The sequence below is a fragment of the Ambystoma mexicanum genome, chromosome 12 (genome assembly GCF_040938575.1).
Source record: "Ambystoma mexicanum isolate Mex_15411 chromosome 12, UKY_AmexF1_1, whole genome shotgun sequence".
Lineage (NCBI taxonomy): Eukaryota > Metazoa > Chordata > Amphibia > Caudata > Ambystomatidae > Ambystoma > Ambystoma mexicanum.
In genome coordinates this window covers 130,558,825-130,581,451 of record NC_090936.1, presented here as the reverse complement: position 1 = coordinate 130,581,451, position 22,627 = coordinate 130,558,825, and the positions used below count along the sequence as shown (strand labels likewise).

Sequence of the window (22,627 nt, the reverse complement as noted above, 5' to 3'; positions counted from 1 at the left end):
GGTGCAAGACCATAGAGATATTTTAAAACAATACAGAGGAAATTAAATTTGAGATGGGAATGAAAAGACAACCATCCAAGTGAAGATTAAGATAAACAGATAGAATCATGATACATGAGTAAGCATAGTAGACAAATAGATGCGTTGAAAACAGAATTAAGTGGGGCAAGCGTGAAGCAGGAAGACCAAAGAGTGTAGACGAACAATAAAACAAGCGTGAGAAGAAACTAGACCTTTACTAGCATCAAACGTACGAAAAGACCTAGATTTGTGAATATTGAAAAGATGGAAACGACAAGAGTGTACAATCATAGAAATGAGAAGAAAAAAAGGATAGATCAGTGTCAAAGGAAAGGCCAAGATTACAGCCAGTACTAGAGCTAGGAATTAACGAGAGAGGAAAGGAAATAGAAGTAGAAGGAGGAATAGTATTAGAAGGCAAACAAAGAGGACCTTCGTCGTAGTAACATTTAGCACAAGAAAATAGTCATCCACAAATTAATATCTGAGAGACAAGGGGTAAGATTATTGTGAATAAAAGGAAGAAAAAGACATAAAAAGCTGGGTATCATCAGCATAAATGTGATGATATCCCGAAAAAGAAATAATAGCAGCGAGGAAAGAGAAGTCAAGTATGAGCCACTGTGTCGAAAGCATCAGATAGGTCTAATAGAATTAGAACAGACAAGTGTTTAGAGTAGCATACTGAGAGAAGTTAATCACTGACAGAAAGGGGAGCCATTTCTGTGGAATGTAGAAGTCGGAATCCAGACGAAGCGAGGAAGAATAGAATTTTCTGTTACAAAGGGGGAATCCTGAGAATAGAAAAGATGCACAAGAAGCTTAGAAAGATAGGGAAGAGGAAAAATAGGTCAAAAATGTGAGGGAACTGAAGGGTCCAATGAAGGTTCATTTAAGATATGAAGAATAGAAGCATGTTTAACTAAGGAAGGAAAAGTCAGTCAAGAGAAAAAAATTGAAATGACAGGAAAGATAGAAAACTAAAGATAGATAGACCTGAGGTATGAGGGCGAAGCTGTAGGATGAGCATGCGCTACTAGAGAAGACGAATGCAAGTGAGAGATCGCAGAAAAGGAGGAGATGACCGAAGTAGGAGGGGATATTGAGGACGAAGAAGAAAGAACAATGGCCGCTCGAAGAGTGGCCACTTTCAAAGAAAAGCGTCAAAATTGGAATCAGTTAAAGTAGAGTTCATTGAATAGTCAGGGGAAGGAGGAGAAAGATGATGAGAACGTTTATGTACCAGGCACCTAGGGAGAGAATATTGAGAATGAAGCACAGAATAGAAGAAGCATTTAGCTGAAATAAGAGCATTATAATATAGTGCATGTAAAGAAGAAAAAGACAATCTGAATCAGAAAGAGTTTTACGCCACCGGCACTCAAGGCTATGAAGAACTCACTGCATTGATAGAAGATGAGGAGTAAGCCATGGTTAAGGTGGTTTCTGAGAAGGCGAAAAGGGAGAGGCAGGATATAGAGAGTTAATAAATCAGGAGAGTGCAGGTGAAATGATAGAAGCCACATCATCAGTCCAAAGGGCAGCAAATGAAGGATGAGAAGGAATACTATAAGTACAAGAGGAAACAAACAACTGTGTATTAAAAGGCACAAAGATTGTGTTGAAAATATGTAGGAGCGTCAGAAAGATATAGAATTGGTAATTGAAGAGAAGGGAGAAGGATAGAAGATGGTGATCCAAAGAGTAGAGAGGATAAGCTGAAACAGAGGATGTAGATAAAGAAGAAGTAAAAATAAGATCAAGACAGGAACCAGAAAAATGTGAAGGAGTAGAAGAAAGAGGGGAAGATAAGAATCAAGAATAGCAAGAAAAGGAAGAGACAAATCAACAGAAGAGAGATGAAGATTAATATCACCCAAAGGTATAAATGGAGTTAAAGAAGACCATGGAAAGTAAGGCATCCAAATCGCCACAAAAAGTGGTCATTGTCCCAGGGGGAAGATAAACAAGTGATAAAGTTAGAGGGTAAAGTTTAGAAAAAGTAGTGAATGAATATTCATATAAGGAAAAGGTAGGGACAGACAAAGAGACAGGAATAGACAACAAACGATGAGTGGTAGAGAATACCAGTCCCACCCCATCGGCATAGAGGTGAGTGGTGTGAAGAAAAGAGTTAGAAAGAGAAGCAGGGATAGCTTTGCTGGAAGAAGAAAGCCAATTCTAGTAATACACAAGAAATGAAGATTATAATTATGATTTGTTTTTTATAACATGCTTAATACTGAATATGTTTCTACGCGCGGATCCGGGATTCGAACCTGTGTTGGTCTGTGTTGTTTTGCCTCCAAAATGAGCATGTTGCCACTGAGCTATACTACCCATGCCGAAAAGAAAGAAATCACATACAGAATGGGATTTATTGCAGAGGGAACCTTATTAAAAGCAAATATTCACAGAATACATTAATTTACTTTCACTATAAAGCATTTTAGAGCAAAAACAAAATACAGCAAAACAAAAACAAAGTGAGTTAATGTTACCACGATATCGGATTTAAATTATTTATTAATAATGTTAATTAAGTTGTTACCTTAAGGTTTTTATTTCTGATGTTTGTAGACCACTTTTATGTTGGTTTAACCTTAACTCTTTTGTAAAAATAAATAAAGGAAAATGGTGAAATATATAGACAGTCATGATAAGACTATCCTTTAGAAGCACTAGAAAGCACTGTACGTTCAAGTGTGGTACTGCACTGATTACTCTAAAACACTAGATACATTGTTTTCCTTGCAAATCTAACAAGGCTGAGCAAGAACATTTGTGATTCTCTAGTGAATGATTTCATACTGATAAACATTACTGAGTACACCTAAAAAGGTACATATCCTATTTAAAGTGCAATAATTGTAAGATCTTCAAGGGAGCCTTTCTCTCTCACACATATACATATTAGATTTTAGGCATTTCACAACTTGCAAGTCTCAGAGTTTTAGATGTGCAATCACAGCCCCTGTGAGAAGTACTATGTTGGAAAGACAGAAAAGGCAAGCTGTGATTGAATTAACACACATTAAACATTAGCACTAAGAACACTAGATAAAAAGATGTTCATCATTCCTTGTAGAATTGACTCAACATAAGAGACATTCAATTTACTTTGTTAGAAGTGGAAGGAAAACAAGAAGTGGAGACATTGTGAAAGTGGTAAGACAAAGATAAGCTTTTGGAATGGATTATCTAACACGTGCATGACCACTTGGCAATAACCAACAGCTTGAACTGATTTATCTATATTGCTCGATTGGGTTTGTAGGTTCAACCACCATGATCTTGTGAAAATGGAAAACTGAATGTGACAGTGCTGAATAATTTGCTCATGTCTCAGTAATTCAATCTCTCTTTTTAAGGGCTGTGTTTTTCTGTGTAACAATAAAGCGACGTGACCCAATTTACAGAGAATACAATAATTGTAGTCTACTATGAACACCTATGACATTGTTTAGTCTGTGTGGCAATTTGTGAAATTAGGGTGTTAGAAAATAGGTAGATTAGACATTTATCCGGAACGCTAAACTTCATCTCTTGATTAACCACAATTGTCTTCTGCTTTAATTGGGTTAGGTATTGGGGACTTCAAGTCCCAGCATTCAATGTGTCTCAGGTAAACTCTTTCACAAGTCTGACTAGGAACTTGAATCTCTGTTCCTATCGTCCCATATTTTGTCTGGTCAACCTCTTTACCAATTCTGTTAAGGAAGAGGGACTTCAATCATAAGTGATCAACATTTCGTAGCATTCAATGTTACTCTGGTCAAGCTCCTTCAGTTCTCTATGGGATGTCACCTTACATTCCCAGCACTCAACCTTTATTTGGACTATCTCTATAGGAATTAGATATGGGACCATAGACTTCTGTTCCCAGAACATATCCCTTTGGCCAATATCCTAATCAATTTGTTCTGGGAACATAGATTTCAAGTTCCAGAAGGCAATGTGCCTTTGGTCAATCCCTTCATCGATATGATCTGAGAACTTGGAACTTTAGTTTCCAGCATTCAGGGGTTTTCCTCTAAATAGTATTTTCAGTGACTAAGAAATATTCCGTCAACTTTCAAAAAGGAGCAGTCCCCTCCGTGTCATTCTCACATCATCTAGAAACCTCCCCTATGCTCCCACACTCCAGGTTCCAGCTTGGAGCACCTCTCAGCTTAATGTTCTGAGTGGCTCTGGCAACTTGCTCTCCAAGTGTAAGCCTGCAATGGTCCAGCTCTCAAAAGCCCTCTCAAAGCTTGTCAGACCCAGTCATCTACTGTCCAGTTTTCTCACTTCACACCTGCAGTTGGGTTAGCATCTTTAAAGCTCTGTTTTGTTGGGTCTGTTTGACCCCTTCTTTCCATCAGTTGCTTTTATCTCCCTCATCTCCAGCTCAGGTGGGAGCGCTCATGCAAGTCAGCTTCACTTCTGCGTATGGTGTACTTATTTTATCTCTCGTATTCAGTACTATGGTCAACATCTCGCTCTCAGCTTTCCCCAGCACGTTCTGCCTTTCATCCGTGCTGCAGCTCTTGGGCAAGGTGTTTGACATCACTTGGCCCTCAGTCGTTCAACTCTCCTTTTGACATAACCTCTCACCACCTCTCTGCTCACGGCATTGCAGCTCTAGCAGGATCTTTCCACATACTGTTCTCCCAATCTTTTATTCCTCTTGTGGTGCTGCAAACCTTCATGTGATCCTGGGAAGTCCAGAAATATTTATTATTCTCTGCTTGGTCACAAATTGCAGAGGTCCCTGAACTCCTTCTTGGATTTCAAATGGTGGATTCTAACTAAAGTAAGAGGCACAGAAAACTTGTGAATTTGGAGCAAAAGCTCATATTTCTCACTAAAAGTCACTTGAAAGGGATTAATGAAAATATCGAATGGCAGAAAGTCAGGTAAACCAGATTCTATCATTCACGGGTATGCAATGCTAAAGTTCTGGAATACAGCTATGGAGTGGCCAACTAGGAATGATGATGTGGGCATTAACAAGCATAATAGTGTTAATCTACAGACAGACTATGTAAATGAAATATAGGATGCATATCGCCTCTGGGTTACCAAGGAAAGGTTTTTGAATTTGCAACTTTTGGAAAAAATGGGGTTCACTATGTAATTGCGGAGAAACCATTGGATTTTTGAAAATGGATTGTATATAGGAATGTTTGATTGATTCATTCCTTATATAGAGGTTTCTGACATTTTCATTACAGAACAATGTTGGTATTACATTTCATGTCACAGGGTAGGTTCACTTGTGGGTCTGGTACAGCAATATTTCAGCATGGCTAGTAATCTAGATGCATTGCATACTTTATTGACTATTGTCTGCATTTTAAGTGGCACAATGGTACTCCTTCCAGTGCATTGATTCTTGTTACCATTCAGTTTAAGAAGTCAACACCCTTTTGGCGCTTTTGACGTTTTGTCTTGTGGAACTACAGTGCCGACATCAGGGTTTTACACAAGCACCCCTTTTTCCCAGCTTACACACATTTTTTGTGCCTGGGTACATTTGGGCCCAGTTTCAGGACGACTTTGCCTTCTGGGATTTGGAGGTTTTTTTCTTTTTTTTCTCCATGACGCCTCACGTTACGTTGTGATGACGTCATCGGGCGGCGCCGCATTTTGCAGTGAGCGCAACCGTTTGTATTAAGACAGCTGGGCTTGCCCATTAGGTTGTAGAGACCCCTGCTTGCCAGTCAAGCTGCCTTTGTGAGCTGCCTAATCTGCATTTTTGAGGTAATTACAGTTGTGATGTACCATGATATGGGGCCCATATCTGGAGCGTGCTTGTTATTGGAGGACCATAGTGAGGGGGTTCTAAATACCATGGGCCTCATTACACGGTAGGCGGTGAGCCATGGCGCTATTAGCGCCATGGCTCATGCCGGTAAAATACCGGCACCGCCTTGGCGGAAAGGGGATTTACCGCCCCATTCCAAGGTTGGAGGGGCGGTAAATCCCCTTTCCGCCATTGCCCTTCCCCATTCCCATTTCTGCCCCATAGGGCTCTATGGAAATGGGGAAGGGGCTAATTACGGCACCGCAATTTTGCGGTGCCGTAATTAGCTCCGAGGTCCCTTAGCGGGTTGGATTTTAACGCCTGCAAGAAGCAGGCGTTAAATCCTCCAACCCGCAAAGGGACCTCGTAGTACGGCGGTAAGGGTTAACGGTCACCGTTGCCATTAACGGTGACCGTTAACCCTTACCGCCGTCCGTGTAAGGAGGCCCCATCTCTTTTTTTGTAGTTTCAGGACAATAACAGTCCTGTGAAGGAGTTACATCTTTATGTGGTTACTATCAGAACATTGCCAATCGTTTTTTGCCAGTGGCCTTTCAAGACCTCAAGTGCCTAATCCTTTTGTGTAGGGGCACATTTCCCATGATAGTTGATGCTGATCTCTTAGAGAGGAGGTTACTCTAAAAGGGATTTTTCCCATTGTTTGGTCCATGGGAGTCATACTTGAACCTGAGACATTTGAGGACAGCTCAGACCATGAAGTTGGAGTTGAAAGGCATATGAAATACTGCAACACCTTAAGAATTTTGTGGGTGTCAAAGTAAGAAGGTAAGGAGTTGATCTCAGATTGGTCATTGTTCAATGCCATCTGGGTACTTCTTTACTAAGAGGGGCTTCCATTTGCCTTACAGGTACCTCAGAGCGGTATTGTACAGATCGCGTTCGTAGATGTTACGCCACATTGGGAGTGGCTTTTGTGTCTGATCTACTAGATCCAGATATTAGAAGGTACTCTTAACAGTCTACTTGTGTATCCTAAAGGGTGTAGGATTATGGTTAGGTCAATTGAATTGACCATCCAAACACATATATTAATATAAATGTTTTATTTATACATTTTTAAAAGGGTTGTGTTGATTTATGAGATAAGGAATGACTGGAAGGAGTTTCATCCGCCACCTACAGGACACAATTTGTGGTTTCACTCGTTGCGCCTGAGGAATGTCCAGCTAGTGCCAGCTTTATGGGAAAGAAACTTATATAAGTCAGGCCAATCTTGACATAACGAAGAATAGGTGTATTTTACTCTCACTGTGTCATGTCCAGCCATTGTGTCTGGCTTTATCTGAATGTTAAAATGTATTAATATGCACCAATCAATATATGTCTATTTGTGTTTTGCTATAATTATGTAACTCAGTTCTGTATTTAGGATTTTGTGTACATTTTTTGTCTTTGAAAATTAATAGGTGGTTTCATTTGAAGTATGAATTATTAAAATTGATTTTTACTTTTTTGTGTAAAATATTTTACCTTTTGATTGGATCTCCATCTCCGTGTTATTTGTTTTGAGGTAGATGTGTAGTCTTCCCTGTTTTATAGAATAATATGTGGGTATATATGTGCAAAACATTTCTATGATTATTTTCTTTTTGTTGAACGACATATATCATATTCCCACTTAGAAGGAAAATCATTCACTCTGCAGTGGGACATACCTGATTAGAATACTGGCGAGGTCACTGAACTACAACTTTCTTTTCTTTCCCAAAGTATTCTGGGTTACCACATGTGATCTTAGAGTAGAAATTGTCAAGTATCCGTGGATTAAAGGATAGCTACCCACAAGGCCTATGTTCTCTCAGTACTCATTTTATAGACAGAATCAGAAAGTCCTCACACTAATCCTAGCAAGTATGTAATTGTAAAGCTATTTTACAGTACTCTCCTGTGTCCTACCAAGACTTTAAAACCAAATACTCGGCAAACGAAAGATGTATACATTTTGGTGAGACTGAAGCTTAACTTTATAAATACAAGCAATTTAAAGAAACACTTAAACACGTATGCAAGAATGTAATAAAGGGGTATGCAGTACAAAATTGAGCAGTCTTGTGTTTCCAAAAATGAAGTGTTTGTTTTGAATATTCATACTGCAATTCAAAATGTAGATTCTTCACAAGTGATGTGTCTGCAGCATTTATTGGCATCATGCACCCAGAGAATATTCTAACTATTCTATGTCCATAAACAGTTGAGCTATGCTTGGAAAAGATATTCAGAAGGAGCCACACTCAAAATAATGAGCCAACCCTTGTCTATACACTGACCAAGGAAATGGATCTGTCCGGGAAGTAAAGTCAATGTTCACCCTTGCACAGCGTCGTCATATTGCATCATGTGATTGCTTCTTTTCTACAGGCAGCGGACAATTAAACCTAATCAGGCACAGCAATGTTTGTAGAACTTTGCAGGATGGGGCTGGACCCAAATTGATTAATTGAGCTGGAATTGTTTTATTTGTATTGTTCTATATTGCAATAAATAATTCCACCCCATTCACACAAAATCCTTCAAAAAACAAAAATCTGGTTTAAGGTAGAAGACCAAATGTAGACTGTATGGAGCAGACATTTTGAAACTAAAAACAAAAATTGGCAAATATGATCCAATTCCATTATGGCAGAATCCAGGATTGGTATTTCAAGAGGGTTGTTTTGCCTTGATGGCTTTTCACACCATAGAGGTTAGACAACTGCTTAATTTAAACTCCAATTACAGTGAGATTTTCTCTTGAAATATTTGCACTTTCAGAGCTATTGGTAAAATAAAATATGTACGCCAATGGCTCCTGGGATAAATAGATGTGTAAAGCTCCACATACAACACAAATCAGACAACCCAGATGAATACTACACTGAATGCTCTATGACTCAACCACTGAGAATGCCGTCAGATGGGTATGGCAGTTAAAAGAGGGTTCACAATATATAAAAGGACCAAATAGGTCAGAATGTATAGATTTGCAGATATACAGGTCTAAATGAACAAGCATATAGAACATTTCATTCAGACATTATTAAACAGCATGAAATAAGCTGCATCTTAACACTGATTTCTGCTGTTATCACTGCCATTTGGTACTATGGAACATATAGTTCACAGGCCCTCATTACAACTCAGGCGTTAAGGGTTAACGCCACCGTTAACCCTTAACGCCTGATTCTGATTTTAACGCCTGCTTTAAGCAGGCGTTAAAATCCATGGCGCTAACCCGCCATGGTGCTAATTACGCCGCCGTAATTTACGGCGGCGTAATTAGCGCCTTCCCCACTCCCATTATGCCCTATGGGGCAAAAATGGGAATGGGGAAGGGAAAATGGGAAATGGGGATTTACCGCCCCACTCACCTTGGAATGGGGCGGTAAATCCGCCATCCACCATGGTGTAAACAGAGTTTACACCATGGTGGTAATGTTGGTGCACTTAGCACCAAGGTTGTAATCTCCACAGTCTTTTTTGCTCTAGGACTTTTCAGACAGTGTGGTAAATTATAGCTGCAAAGATTAGATATGATACTTGAAGTTGAGATTTTCTGGAAGGCATGCAGTCAAGCCTGAAGGAGTTTGCTGCTTTGCGTTCTTTAGTAGGTCAGTGGCCTGGGCAATGGCTGCAAGCCACTGGCAAAGCAACAAGTTCCATCCCCCATTTAGGGCAGTGGAAAATATTTATGAAATGGCTAATAAAGTCTAAGTAGTACTATTATATTAGAATGAATAAAAGATAAAGCTAAGAAAAATCTGGGGCACTCCTCTTCCATGTATTAGTACAATTGATTAATTTAAAACCTTCCACCCATCACTTTTTTTTAGTACAATTATATAGAAGGATCCAGCTTTATTTTGTATTTTAATAGACTGGATCTCCACGCGAGAGTTGGCATTATTTCATAATCTTCTCTTAGAACATAGGTATTGGGGTTGTTTACCCACTTATCTAAGAAGCTTTCCCAATTCACTATGGAGACTCCAGTTCCTTCGCCTGAGGCTGAATAGAATTGTACACAGGAAACTTAAGCGATAAGGAACAATACAGATTGCCCAGACGCTTTCTGTAGACTTGGTAAAATCTATGCCTTAGTAGAATCATTAAAACACATTTTATGCTGCTGCTCTGACCCACGGGGTAAGCGTCAGCTGTTGCTTGAAAGTGCTGTGAAAGATTTTAGAACGATAGATAATGAAGCTCTTTAGGCTAGGATTCTGTTGGGCACAGCTACTTTCATTACAAAAGGACTAATGTACATGCCTGTGTACACGGGCCAAAGTGCAGGTTTTCACTGACACAGTAGGACCACTATATATCCTAAACCAACAGTTCCCTCTAGCGGTGACAAGGAATGAGACCCAGACACACAGGACTCATGGTTTTGGCCATAACATTTTATTGGGTGCTCTGATCTTATTAGACCTCTCAGCAGCTTTCGATACTGTCGACCACACTACTCTTATCGCCGGTATGGCCAAGATTGGCATGATGGGCCCCCTTCTCATTCACTGCTTTCTGGCCTCCGTCAATGGGTGTTCTTCCTTCACCGGTCACTGCAGCAAAAATCTGGGTGTTATTTTTTCATCAACACTCTCCATGGATGCCCAGGTAGCTGCTGTCTGCATAGCCGGACACTCCCATCTTAAGATTCTTAGGAAAGTTCTTCCTATGCTTCCTTTTCACATCCGCCCTCCAGCTGTTGCGTCGCTTGTGCTGAGTCGCATTGACTATTGCAATGCTCTATACCTCGTGCAGTCCAAGGGCCTGATCCATCGACTACAACTGATGCAGAATCTCGATGCGTGGGTGGTGAGGAATGCTTCCTATGGAAATCATATCAGGCCGGTACGTCGTGCCCTTCACTGGCTTACGTTGGCAAAGCGGATTGAATTTCAATCTCTTTGCCTGGTGCATCAGCCTTTTATGTCCTTGGAGCCAGTTATCTACAGGACAAATTCGTGCCCCATCTACCTAGTCGCCCTCTTCGGTCTTTATCTGCCTGCTTACTATCTGTCCTCCTCTCTCGGTTAGTCAGGGTCGGTGACCGTGCCTTCTCTGTGGCAGCAGCCAAACGTTGGAATGCTCTGCCTCCTTCACTTCGGAAGATCTCTATTCATCTTCGGTTCCGACATCTCCTGAAGACGCTTTTGTTCTAATCTTTGCTTCTTGTCTTACCGAAGTTAAATCCTAGCGTCATGATGCTCTCAGTGACAGTGCGCTCTATAAATCCTGCTAACATAACCTTGAACCAAAAAGGGGTTGGAAAATGCCTCATTATCCCTATTTTAGGAGGTTTTTTCCTACCTCAAACAAAAACGAATGGGTCTGTCCTTTGTCAAGATGCCCAACAAAACATGTCCTGTGTCTGTAATCATGTTCTGGCCCTCACAGTCTAGAACTGATTCTAAGGTGTAAAGGGCATTGTCTTTGACTCTTCCAAGCAGACAATGTCCATAGTTTCTCAGGCACAATAATTCCCTTCCCCAGATTGCTTGTCTTCTTTAACACACAAATCAGAATTCTAAGGGCATGACCCTTCCTAGGGATTCTTTTTACCATCAACATGGATTTCAAAGGTATGGTTCTTCTTTAAGATTCTCAAAAGTTCACAAACTCAAAGGCAGGTATCCTCCTTGAGTTTCTTACCACTTATACACACACTTGATATGATGTGGCATTTATAACGCGCATATACACAAGTGTTTCAAGGCACGACGAGGCAAGGGAGGGTAAACAAAGGGAAGACAAAGACAACGATCCAACTAGGCCAAGTGACATTGAGATTGCGCAAGTGGAGGGGAAGGGAAAAGTGCGGGGGGAGTACAGGGGGCAGTCAGTTCATAGGATAAAATAAAGACAATAAATAAATAAAGTGCAGCGAGCTGGTGGTAAGGGTAAGTGCAGACGACAGGTGTCAAGTAGGGATACAGAAACAGTCCCCGAGTGCAAGGATTGCCAGGAGGGCAGTGCTGGTGTGCAATTGGTGGGGAGGGGACCCGGGCCCGAGATCAGAAGTTAGCCAGGTAACCAGTGCAGTTTCAGATTCAGCCAGGAGATCAGCAGGGGGGGAGGAGAGAAAGCAGAAGCAAAGAGGAGGGGGTTGAGGTGCTTCTGGAACCAGAGATGGTTCTCCTCAAGTTTGCAGAGAGGCAGGGAGGTTGTTCCACAGGGAGGCCACAGCAGAAGAAAGAGATCTACCACCAACTCGTTGCTTGGAGAAGCGACTGACCATGAGGCAGTTGCAGGAGGATGAGCGAAGAGCTTGAGAAGGAAGATATCCAGAAAGAGAGAGTTGAAGGCGGCCTTGTGGACAATACAGAGGGTTTTGAACTTAATCCTCGCTGCCACTGGGAGCCAATGCAGAGATTTCAGTCCTGGAGAGATACGATCTCTGGGCTTGAGGCGAAGGACAAGTCTCCAATGCAGAGATTTCAGTCCTGAGAGATACGATCTCTGGGCTTGAGGCGAAGGACAAGTCTCGCAGTCCTGTTTTGGATGAGTTGCAGAGGGCAGAGAGTAGAGGCAGGCAGATTTAGAAAGAGGCTGTTGCAGTAGTCCAGCCTAGAGAGAACCAGAGCTCTAGAGAAAGTGAGCTTCTAGGGGAAGGAGAGGAAAGGAAGAATACCTCTGAGGAGGTGCAGCAGGTAGTGTGACTTCTTAGAGATATCGGAGATGTAAGGAGAGAAGGAAAGTGTGGAGTCAAAAATGACCATGAGGTTTTTAGCCTGAGAGGTGGGAGCAGGAAGAGGGCTAAGAGAGGCCGGCCAGAGAGTGACAAGAAAGAAGGGAGCAGGTGTGCCGATGAGGAGAATCTCAATCTTACTGGCATTAAGGCAGAGATCATTGGCGGCACACCATTCCTGGATGGCGGACAGTCAGAGATGAGAGAAGGAGAATGGAGCCTGAAAATGAGTTGGGTGTCATCTGCATAGCGCTGAAAGTTGGGGCGGAGAGCGGCAATGCTGTGGGCGAAAAGTGCCAGGTATTGGTTGAACAGCCAGGGACAGAGGTTAGACCCCTGGGGAACACCACAGGTATAGATAGAGATAGAACAGAGGAAGGACCCAAGAGGGTCGATCAGAGAGGAAGGGGGTCAGCCAAGCCAGGGCCTGATCAGTAATACCCAGGTTATCACTGAGACGGTTGAGCAGGATGGCATGGTTGACCGTGTCAAAGGCAAAAGGGAGATCAAGTAAAATGAGGACACAGGGTGTTGGAATCGAGGTTGGAGAGCAGGTCTTCACGGATGTTCAGGAGAGCAGTTTCCATGCTTCTGGCAGCTCTGAAGCCAGACTGATGGTCATGGAGACAACCAACAGATTCATGGGTCTGGTATGTTTGCATGGGCCTGGTATACTCCCCTGCCAGGGCTTCATGCAGTCTTTCCAAAACACTTCTCTTAACTTGGTATGCCTTCCTGCCATAAATTTTACACAATTATTTACTGCTAGGACTTTTAATACATTTGCTTGTTCATACATTTACTTGTAAGTATATTTCCTTTTATCAGTGAAGCAACTTTAGTCCAATGTTGGGGTATTGTTCCTGTTTTTACCACATTCATCTCAACAATGATTCTCTCATTCAAACCACAGGTTTTAGCCCCATCTCCAAGTTAATTCTTATTTATTCAGTTTTCTCTTCCTTTCTTAAATTATCTGTTCAGCAAACCCTCTATGTTAAAACTTGTAGGTATGTTAACCTTCTCATTACTTTCTGTTCGCTCACTAGAGCAGCGTGCCCTTTCAGGCAACCTGGTAACCCTGTTGACTTTCACTGGGCTTACTGGGTGCTGGTAGTGTTTATGTGCTTCTCTGCTCTCTTTCCTCTCTGGTTACTGGCACGTTGTACGCCACAGTCAACTGTTGTGGATTTGCTGACTCGGCAAATGGTTCCCGCTGCCTCTCGCTCATAGGTGATGAGCAGTCTGCCTTCTTGCTTCCTCCACTGCTGTTTGGCTGCACTGCCACACCGTCACCTGCAGCGTTCACTCACCCGCTATGCTGGTTGCATTTCACGCAGGACGCTGTGTCCTCCAGCCTCTGCAGTTCTCCCGATTCCTTCTCATCCTCAGCTGCTGCGGCAGCCTTTTTTCAAGTTCCTGTGCTGATTGGAGAGTTTCTAAAGACTAGAACACTCTGTGGGTTTGTCAGTCTTCGTGATCATCATTGCTCTATCTCTCTTCCATGCCTGAGTGACTGGTATATTGTTCCTTTTGTCATGTCTGGGAGTGTTTAAAGTAGTTCGGCCACAGGGATGAGAGAGACTGCCACAATATGCCGTTAAGGCATGGGAAATGGAGAGTACTTCCCTAAAAGGGACTGGAGGGCATACGCCTCTCTCCAACGATGTCACCCCACTACCATCTGTGGGTCAAATCCCCCCAGGCAGTCTTCCCTCATCATAGCCATCTCCGGGGTCAGGATCTGGTAGCGGCTGCCGTCCCCTTGCCACCCGAGGAGAGGCTATCCCAGCGAAAGGAATGAGGAAATCCTCCGATTCATCACAAAGCGTTGAAACTGTTAAAGGATTGTGGCTTAATTGACCTCTAGAACCTATGGGGTTCGCTCGGGTCCTTACCTATGGGCCCCGGGGCATTACCTGAGACGGTAATGCCCCCGACGCTCGGGTTCTATTGCTTAATTAGGATCAATTGTTGAATTGATCTGATAATGAAATGTTAATTTGTCATGACTTTTAGATATGTGGATGTGTTATGTATATAGAGGTGTAATTAAATGGATTTTGATAATGTGTGTTTAATGTTGTAAAAGGTTATTATTTTTAACTAAATCACTATAGAAATAGACTATGTAAGCATGTTTATAATCAACTGAAAATTTGTCTTGAATCCTAATTTGTCTATCTTGAAATAAAAGTATCTGATTTAAAGAAAAATGCACAATCGGGTTAGATGGATGCCCGTTTGTTTTGCATATAACCGAGATATAGGAACAAAATGAGAACAGTTAATTTACAATAAACACTCAGAAAGATATGAACATGGCAAAGAGGAGCGAGGGGATGAGGGAAAATGATGGGACATTGAATACATCTGAGAAATACCATCCGGTAAGTGGTGTCAGTTTCCTGGGAAATTGTGGAGGAGCACCTTCAATTTTTTTGGGACAGCCACAACGGAGTACGGAGATTAATTTTGGTAGAGGCAGGTAGGCTCTGTATTTGGTATTCAGAGGCAAAGGGTGCTTCGGCTTATTTGGGTTTTTAAGCTACCTCAGATGGCTTGGGGCAGTAAGATATTTTGGGTCTTTCAGAGAAAAAGCTTTGCAAAGTAGGCATCCTAGTGTGGCTCTTTTAGCACCCAGCTGACGTGCTTGGGAGATGTGGAGCCGAATAAGAGGAAAATAGGTGAAATACCAAAGATTTGAGTGGAGGAGACCAGGGTGTTGATACCAGTGAGTATGAATCGGGTGTCTGGACTGTGGACCTCCAGTGATCTTCGGGCAAAAGGAGTACAACCTGTGAGTTGAAGGAGCTGCTCATTTCATTTTCTGACTGATGTTTGTTCACTACAGACATTTTTGGCTGGGATGTGGGTCAAGGATTTTACAGTGTCTGCAAGAGGGGATAGTGATGCCTTCAATGTAGAGTTTGTAATCGAAATACGTTTAAATGCATTCAATGTTTCATGATGAATAGGAGAATTCATTTTCCTGGTAAATTAGCTTGGGGGAGGTTCACCATCAACCATGACTGAATTTTGTATTAGTCAGTTTTATTTCGAGTGATGGGGTTCTTGGGTATAATGGGTTCTTTCACAAACTGGTGAATAGAGATCCCTTAGTCCTCTATGAACATCCACAGAGGCTGCGTATGGAAATGAAAAGGAAGGATGCTGGATAAACTCCTGAGGGACACCACATGCATACTGATAGTCAGATATTCAACATCTTTTGCTGACAAGTTGTCTTTTGACCAAAAAACAAAACCATTTGAGCGCACAGTCTTTGAAATCCATTGCAAGTAACCTGGTGAGTGGCTCGAAGAACCCATACACTGAAGCTCAAACAAAGAGGCAAATGTATTAAACTCAAAGATATGTATCACAAGAGTTTTGTCAAAACAATATTTGCAACTCTTCTAAAAGTTAGTCCAGTCCTGCAGCACTTTCCATCCATCATCTGGATCGGAGTGTTGCATGCTTCAAGAGAATCCAGCACCCTTCTCCCGATTCCACCCTTCCCTCTGAAAGTGCCAGTCTCCAAGACCATTAACCTTTGCTGTGTCTCTTCTTGTAGAGCACACATTCACCACCTAAAGGGTATCTTGGTGTTGTAGACAGATGGATGGGGCCAGCCATCCCAATGGGGTCCTTGTGACTGTTGCCAGTGTAAGGAAAGCATGGTATCAAACAGTGAAGACAGAAACAAGTGATCATAGTTCAAGGGTGTTTATTGAACTTCAATGGGTTGGTTTAATGCCTATCTAACGCTAAATCTAAGGATGGGAGCAAGCTACGAACAACAAATAACGCAGTCCTAGTGGAGTCTCTGTCAAAATAAAAGGGCATAACCTATTGCCAATCCTTACTTCTAATACAAATGGTGTGGGACAATAATGTATGCAAAAAGAAAAGTGTTTAAGAAATGATATGTCAGGATAGTTGAGCAGTTGGCTTCCCTTCCCCATGTTTTAAGCACGGGGCAAGGCAGCACGCTCGAGCTTCGCACACACTATGGCTTCTCTGCCACGATGGTACAGTTCAAAGCATAGGTATCAGGGCCTTCTGCCAAAGTATTTACCAATACCAGTCTCTTATTTCAGAGGGCGTGTCATTATAAACAAGCACTGAAGTTCCTTATCAGCAATTCCACATTCACAAGTTCTCGGGTCCACTGTTCACCATGGGTCTCCCTCCTTTTGGCTCGGACCTCCTTTTTACACAATGTTCACAACTGGCCACCCTCGTTCGGACTTGGACCATGTAATCTCACTTTCTAAGCTTTTCCTTTCGATTGTGCGATAGATTTTGCTTAAACCGTTGCAGGACCACTTCAATTCACTTCTCCTCTTACTTTTGCTTCTGCCACTTCTTGGCTGGATACCTCACAGAGACCTTCGATTGAGCACACTCGCAGTGCCGGACCACTCGGTCATTGGTATTGTATCATTCTCTGTTAAAGTTCAAACATCCATCAGCATTTAAGCTTTCCTCGCATCTTTTAGCGCATGCGTTACCAATCTTCGTTCTTGCGCTCTTTATACAATGTTGCCGATTGCAACCTTGACTTCAAACACAGACCAGTCTTGCATCGGTCTCCCCAACTCACCGGCTGGCGCCGCTTTGATCTTGGAGCCATGGACTGTACCACGGCGGCTGCTGCTCCTCTGCAACTCGCTCAGCCATGCAGGAGGGCTCAGGTTATCTGCGACACACAATGCTGGATTCTTCAGATGGGATTCCTGGCCTTACGCTTTTTAAACTGAAGGATTCTGGAAATTAACAGTCTATCGCCGGAAAGGTCACAGGTGTCTTGTTCCTTGTGCACCCTTCTTGGTTTGCTGTCTTTCTTCCCTCGTTCAGCTGCTGTCCGGAAAATACTGTTAGTTTGTGTGCTTTGCCTTGCTCAGAGTGTTCTCTTGTGCTCCGCCTTTTTTTTCCATGTGGGGAAGCTTAATGGAAGTCAGGTGTGTGTGGTTACCAGTAATTGCCTGACCTTACCGGACCTTAGTTGTGGGACAGGTCAAGTACAATGCTCGGGAGTGAGTCTGTTTTCTCCCAGAGTGGGATGTTTGTGTGTAAGTGTTTGTGAAGGGAAGGGGGTAAAGTTCCTGAAAATCCTACCGGGTAGGATGGGGTAAAGGTGTTACAGGGGAGGGGCTACCGTGTCTCGCCATCAGGTGTCCCATTCCTACTCCCCGAAAACCCCTCACCCAGGTGCTCCTCCCACACTGGTCCACCCCCAGGGTCTGGATCCAAAGTGTATTACAGTGCCCTGGCCACATGAGAGAGAGACCCCCGCGGACCAGCAGGTGAGACACCTTCTGGTTTCTCACACCAGCCTTATGACAGATGCTATGTGGGAGTGACCATGGTATTCCTCGGGATACCACCTCTCGGTCCATCCTTCTCCGACCTTGGGAGGCACCCGACCCCTTTGTTCAACCTGCTAGATCTCAAGAGTCAGGCAGAGGACTTCATCACACAATGCTTGTTGTATGGTTCTGATTAGCCTTCCATGATCAATCATATCATAGTGAAATGAGAAAACAAGAATGAGGAGACATGAGCCCCATTCGATGCGAAGTGAATCTCGGCCAGACTCTTGAGAATGGTTGTTTTGATACTGTTGGCATTTCTGAATCCTGACTGATATTGAGGTTTTGAACAAAGTCGTATAAACACGGAGCACCCCCTTACTTAGGTAAGTACAGTTCTACGTCTAATTGAGTGGTAAAGACTTTTTTGTGTAGTTAGTTTAAATGTAATTTGAGGTGCAGAGGAGAGAAGACCAACCTTGACATCTAGCTTGTATGACATGTATGAACAAAGAGAAAGTTCCCTATTTAGGGAACTTGTGTCCCCTGCACACTATCTGATGTCTGTGAAGACAGACCAGTAATTTAAACAATCGTTCAAATTATACTTATTCCGGTATTTAAGTCAATATTTAACAAAATGTAAATTTCAAGAATTGTGCAGAACAAAAGAATAAAATTCAATCAATGTAGTATCACAACAATGTTCTTTTTATTCATGAAGGTGCAGGGTAGGCCCAACACGTTTAATCACTCTTCATCAGGGGCATAGGTGATTCTAGAAAAAGTACATATGAAAATTAGTACATATGGAATATTTTTTATGGCAAGTGATGGTTACCACATTGCAACTTCAATCTTCATTATGAATTTTACAGTAAAAGATGACCTCTCTCTCTCTCTCTCTCTCTCTCTCTCTCTCTCTCTCTCTCTCGAGAAAATCTTCCTATTCGAGATCAGACCCTTCTAGATTGTACAAACAATATTTGAGTGAGCTCATAAATGCCCTCAGATTATGCTTATTGAACCAAAGTCTATCCAAGATAATTAATGTTGCATTCATTATTGAACCAGTTAAAAATTGTGTGTCAAGTTAAAGAAAAATTTAAACATAAGAAAGTGCTAGCCATAGAGAAAAATGTGAGGTCCTATGAATTACCATGTTTATAAAAGAGCAAAAAATGCAACCGCTAATTTGTATATCTTCTTACCAACCAAGTGATTATCGGAACACCAGCGTTACATGCCGGTATTAATATGGCTTCCGCCTGGTCACTGTCTAGTAATGATTTATAGTCCCGTTGGCGACACTCATCATCATAGATGCGCTCCGGATTCCTAAACGAGAAAAATTCGAAAGGAACCATTAAGGTTGGTCCATTTCAGATAATGTAAAAGGTGGGTATGAAGTAGAACCAAACTTACTGCGGTATTGTGGCCAATCTAAAAGAGTGGACGGACAATGCCCATGCTGGGAGCGCCGAGTCCTGATTTCAGAGTTGGGCAGTCAGGAGTACGAGGATCTATTCAAAAAAGGGTAAAAGAAGAGAAAAAGAATATATTCATATATGTATATATGTACGTCCTGTAACTAAACTAAAAAAGGTCCCTAAAGAAAGGGGCCATGCTAAGATCCGGTAAGTGGCAGTGGGCAAGCCAATGTGGTTGCCAAGAAACTTACTTGTAGGTCAGCAGAGTGAGGCGTAAAGGAAGAAGTCCCACGGGGTGGTGCTGCAACGCGGTATCCGACGCCATTAAGGAAGCGGATGTCTTGTTTATATAGTGCCCCTGTCGTGACGTCATCCCGTGCATGCGCGGATGACGTCATTCGCGGGTGGTGAGTGAATGAGTGATGTTAAAGAATCTGCTCACAATAATTTACTTGCAACATAATTGCAATCTAACAAGGTCCATAAAAAGCAGCCTTACTCTGTTGAAGAAAGGGAAGACAAGTATTTCGGAAATCTGTAGTTTCGACACAAGATGACATCACATTATGCACGCGCACGTGCCGTCATCTGTGGGTGTGCTTCAGGAAATACAACCATACCCGGACTACCAAATACAAGCTCTATCCACAGAACACATAAAGCGCTCATACAAATGTACAGGTGGCTGAAAAAAAAAGTCCCTATCCGTATGCTACACGAGTGCGTGCTAGCAATGTATGTAATGACACAATGGTCTAAGACTTCTAAAAAGGTACCGTCACCATCTGTTCTGAAACTGCCTCGTTAGTGGTATTCAAGCTACTGGGCACTTCCATGAATAGGAATAACTAATTGGCGTTCCGGCACCCTATCAGGACAATTAAGAAATGCAGATCTATCAGCAGTCCCTGTCCAACCTTTTTTCGGAGGAGGCAAACCAGACGAGGGCAAAAGAAAACCCAGGTAAAAGAACAAATAACATCTCCATTAATCACAAATATCTCATCTAAAACATTGTCCAAAGCACAAATGGACACACTAAATCTAGGGACTTCTTTTATCTCCACTAATTCTACAACCTTATTTGAAGAAGAGGTAAACTTATTTAAGGTAATTCAAAAAATGGAATTGAAAATCTTTGATAACTTGGACAACATAACACCTGGGAAAGAACATGACTATTTGGAGATGAGAAATAAAAGTAATTTTCATCCACAAGTCAATAACGCCCTGGTTAACCTTTTCAAGACTAACATCACTCAAGATCTGAGGAAGGTGAAATATGACACATCAAGGAAACAGAATATTCAGAGACACCAACTAAAAAGAATTAAAGATCTAGCAGAGGACAACTCACTGACTATTAAACAAGCTGACAAGGGCGGAGCCTTGGTCCTTATGGATACAACCCTGTATAATGCTTGTTGCCTTAAACTCTTGGACGACAGACAGAACTATCTCCTACTTGACAATGTCCCGACTAATGCAATTCTCGTTCTGATCAAACAAGCCGATGAAGCCAATTCATTGGACTGGATCTCAGAGAGAACTGAAGATTTCTTGATCACTAAATTCCCAGTGATACCAGTATTCTATGGGTTACCAAAAATCCACAAGAACATTAATGATCCACCTTTTAGACCAATCGTCGCAGGCACCAACAGTATTTTTCAACCACTTGCAGTCTACTTGGATAAAGCTCTGCAACCAATGGTACAAAAAATCCCGACCGACCTGAAAGACACTACTCACTTTTTTACAAACCATCAGAACACTCAACATCAACTCTCCTAATCTCCTTTTATTTTCAATGGATCTAAGCAGCTTATATAAGTCTATTCCGCACGATGATGGGATATCTGCGCTAGAATGGTTCATTTTAAGACAAGATGAGATTACTATACACAAAACTTTTGCCAGTGAACTAATTAACATCATTTTGTCGAACAACTACTGTAGGTTCAATGACCAATTTTACCTCCAGATTTCAGGGACCTCAATGGGCTCGGCAGTTGCTCCATCAAACATCAACATCTTTATGTTTCATTTTGAAAATATGTTTGTTTTGGAACACCCACATTGGAAGAATAAGGTATATTGCTGGATAAGATATATAGATGACATCTTTGGCATCTGGGATGGTACTGAACAGGAACTACTGGAATTGTGGAACTTCATCAACCAATGCCATGCAAGGATCAAATTCACCATTGAAATTGGCAAACCCCAAATAAACTTCATGGGTGTGACTGTCGAATTGACTGACACATGTTTCAATACATCGATATTTAGAAAACCCACAGATGTGAACAGTTCTTTACACTACAACAGCTTCCATCCGAGGCTCCTAAAAGAGAATTTGCCCTACAGTCAGTTACTACGATTAAAACACATTACTTCTAATGCAGATATAATCTACAAACAGAATATGAGACTATGAGATCTAGATTCTTGGACAGAGGATTCCCAGAAGAAGTAGTCACTACAGCAATATCGAGAACCGATACTCACACACAAGAATCTATTGAGAGGAAAAACATCGAAAAACGAATCAGAAATGATCTATACATTGAAATTCTCAGCCCAGAGCTTCCAGATCATAAAAATCATTCACAAAAACTGGGACTTAATAAAATCAGACCCGAATTTAAACCGGTTGTTCCCACAACCACCGATATTGGCATACAAAAGAGGGAGAAACATACAAGACACACTTATCAAAGCCGAGAAACCTAAGAAATCAACTCAAAGGACTTTGACCAAACGGATATTTGGGACATTCCCATGTTTAAACTGTCAGCACTGTTCAAACATCATTAAGGGAGACCACATCCGGCATCCCAACACAGGAAAGAAGATACAACTCAAGAACTACACCACCTGCGAAACAAGAATGTAATCTACACAATAAGATGCCCCTGTGGGAAATATTATGTTGTAAAACTGCCAGACGAGCGAAAGAGCGATGGACCGAACATAAGTCCCAGATCAGAACAGGCAATGTGAAATCGCCAGTATTCCGGCACTTTAGAGATAACCACCACAATATTTCTCAAATGTGGTTTGCAATACTGGAAGTGGTTCATCTTCTACCAAGAGGGGGTAACCTACCTAAACTACTTTCTCAAAGGGAACTACTGTGGATCCACAAATTAGATGCAATGGCAGCCTTAGGGCTCAATGAAGATTTCTATCTAGGACCATTTTTGTGAGTACTCCCTTGCATTTCACTATTTGCATAGTTTCTCTCTATCAGGGTCCTCACTCTTGGAGATACAAACTTTCTTCCCCCCCACCCCCGAAAAAAACATTGCACACCTACTATTTGAAGGTCTAGGTCTGTTCAGATGCCAATGTCTTCAACAGATTGTGAACCCATTGT

General features: G+C 42.0%; 1 protein-coding gene across 6 annotated transcripts in view; it reads right to left on the bottom strand.

Annotated features, from left to right (window-relative positions):
- ARHGAP8 (Rho GTPase activating protein 8) overlaps nucleotides 1-22,627 on the bottom strand; it is a 664,042-nt gene that overhangs the window by 147,599 nt on the left and 493,816 nt on the right. The gene's annotated exons all lie outside the window — the stretch shown is intronic.